The following is a 2,559-nucleotide window of genomic DNA, read 5'->3' as shown; positions in this document are numbered from 1 at the left end:
CGTCGCGCCGCTGGTCGCCGCGCTTCGGGCGCGGGCCGGGCGCGCACCCCGGCGGGAGCAGCCCCTGGCGCTGTGCGCCGCACCCCGAGGACGGTGCCCTCCCCTGCGCATCTCGCGGAGCCGGGGCCGCGCTCCTGTGCCAGGTAGATCGCGTGGCTACGCCGTGCATGGGTCCGAGACCGGGCGGTGCGTGGGGACCCGAGCAGGGGGCGGCGCGGGCGGGGAATCACGCCCTGACTCCAGGCTGGGGATGAGTGGCGAGGACTGAGCCGGGATAGCCAGAGGCCTTCGGGACCCGGGAGGGACGCCACCGTGGCGGCCGCTGCCTCGGACAGCGCCAGCACCCGGCCCACTGGGTCGACAGGAGCCAGACGCGCTCCGGCAACTGCCCGAAGTTTCCCTTTGCTCACTTTGCTGGACTTAACTTTGAAGAGCCCAGCAGTTTAACGCGCTAAGAAAATAAAGAGAGGCAGACGGTCTTGCTGGGTTTAAAGAGTGAGTGTAGGAGGTAACTGCCTACTGTCTCCAAAGGCCATGGGGGGTGGACACGTTGGTTCACCGCCTTCCTTGTGCTTCAGGTAATGGTTTATTTAACAGGTTTTAGGCTTTGATTACAAGCCTTCCGTAAGGTTCTTGGGTTGTTTCAAAAAGCGTTCACATTTTCTAATCAAATGTTTGTTGAAGACGCTTCTTAACAGGCAGGGCTTTTAACACGAGGTTAACGTGATCAGAGTACAGTAATTACTTAAACCGGCCAACGTCTGACTTTTGAAATGCCAAGTGAAAAGGAATGCCACCTTATAAGTTGGACTGGGGTCCCTGCAGCCAGGAAATCCGAGTGGGACCTGAGCAGCTGTGAGCCTTTCAGACCCCACCCCACGCCTTCCCACGGCTCCTCGCTCCAGGCTCCCTCCGAGGCACGTAAACACAGGACCGGAGGAGAGAATCTGTTTGGCCCCAGGTGTCCTCCCTGGAGCTCAGGCAACCAGGTGCCTGGGATGGCGGGACTGTGGTCACCCTGATCCCCTGTACTCGGGTACTAAACTGTGAAGAGCAAGCTGTGTGGAGAAGCTGGGTACGGTGCCGTCAGGGTCTCTGTCCTGGCACTTCGGAGATGGCGTGAGCCGAGCTGGTTTCTGAGCTCCCTCTGCTCCTGGGCTGTGCCTGGAGCCTGGAGCAAGAGGGAAACCAGCAGTTCCCATCCTGTCTTTACTGAAAATCGTGGTCGCAGAATCTTGCTGAATCTCGGCTTATCATTCCGGGAAATGGGAGTACTGTGGTCTGAATATTCGTGTCCCTACCCCAATTTGTCTATCATGAGTTTTTGTATTTACTCTGATTTTTAAAAATATTGTATGGGGGCCAGCAGGTGGCATGGTGGCGAAGTCACTGGACTCATGGCTTACTGTGGACAGAGACCCAGACCTGGTGTCTTGAAAATCATGCCAGTGCATAGGGGTGCATGCCCAAAGTCCCAGGGGAGACCGAAGGAGAAGGGACTGTGGCATGGCCATCCCCCCGGGGGAGGTTGTGATATCTCACTATCTCTCTGGTGAGCACACTCACCCGATGGCAGAAACCTAATAATAAGATAAAATGTTGCATGGAAACACGCTTGCTTAGTTTTGGGTGCCCCTACATTTCGTGCCTGCAGCAGGCGCCTCGCTTGCCTCCCTCTTTCTTGGCTGGCTCCCTGAGTCAAGCGTCTTGCGCTCTCCAGGCACCTGTTTCCCATTTATAAAAGAAATAAAGCGTGCTGTCCACGGAGGCTGCATGGCTGGTGCCTGGCCGCCGGCCGCAGGGGTGGTGCCGGGCGCCAGCCGCAGTGGAGGATCACACCCGAGGGTGGCCATCCTGTTGTGTGACCAAATGGCTGGGGCCGTTTGGTCTGGTCCCAGCCGTTCTGGGAAATGGGAGGAATGACAGTGCTGCGGTCTGAAGGTTTGGGCCTCCCCCATATGTTGAGACCTAACCCCCTGTGGATGGAGTAGAGAACTGGGCCCTCCAGAATGGGATTAGTGCCCTAGTCAAAGAGGCCAAGGGAGCCTCGTTCCACCACGAGGACAGAGCAAGAAGGCTCGGTCTTTGGGGAACAGTCCCTTCCCAGACATGGAGTCTGGCAGTGCCTTGATCCTGGACTTCTACCGTCCAGCACGGTGAGAAATGAAAGTCTGTCGTGTAGAAGCCACCGGTCCATGATCTTTTGTTACAGCAGCCTGAAGGGACTGAGACAGCTCACAGGGCTGCTCTCAGGGTCAGCCGAGAGAGTGCGTGAGGAGGCGCTGAGCCTGCCTGGAGGGTGACCTTCCCGTGGTGGCGTGTCTGCACCGTGCGCTGTTCCCCGGAAGGCCAGCCCCATGCCTTGCTGTGCACAGACTCATAAATAGAGTTCGTGTTGTGTGTAGACCCTGTAGAAACATTTGAATCAGAGCCAACATGTTTTCTGCCCGAGGTTTATTCTGGAGGGGTGCGCAGGTGTTGTAAGGGATCTTGGTTTTGCTTCCCCAGACAACTTTGGCTCCGTTTTGGAGATGCTCGGTCCTAGGTCGTCACGCGTCT

General features: G+C 57.4%; 1 protein-coding gene across 1 annotated transcript in view; it reads left to right on the top strand.

The window, feature by feature from the left end:
* The first annotated feature begins 23 nt into the window (after nucleotides 1-23).
* CRACDL (CRACD like) overlaps nucleotides 24-2,559 on the top strand; it is a 165,068-nt gene continuing 162,532 nt past the window's right edge. The window contains exon 1 of the mRNA XM_006166588.3: nucleotides 24-143. The gene's annotated coding sequence lies outside the window, so the exon portion shown is untranslated. The remainder of the gene's footprint in view (nucleotides 144-2,559) is intronic.

Source organism: Tupaia chinensis, unplaced genomic scaffold (genome assembly GCF_000334495.1).
Source record: "Tupaia chinensis unplaced genomic scaffold, TupChi_1.0 Scaffold144276_1, whole genome shotgun sequence".
NCBI classification, from domain to species: Eukaryota; Metazoa; Chordata; class Mammalia; order Scandentia; family Tupaiidae; genus Tupaia; species Tupaia belangeri.
This window is presented reverse-complemented; position numbering and strand designations above follow the sequence as displayed.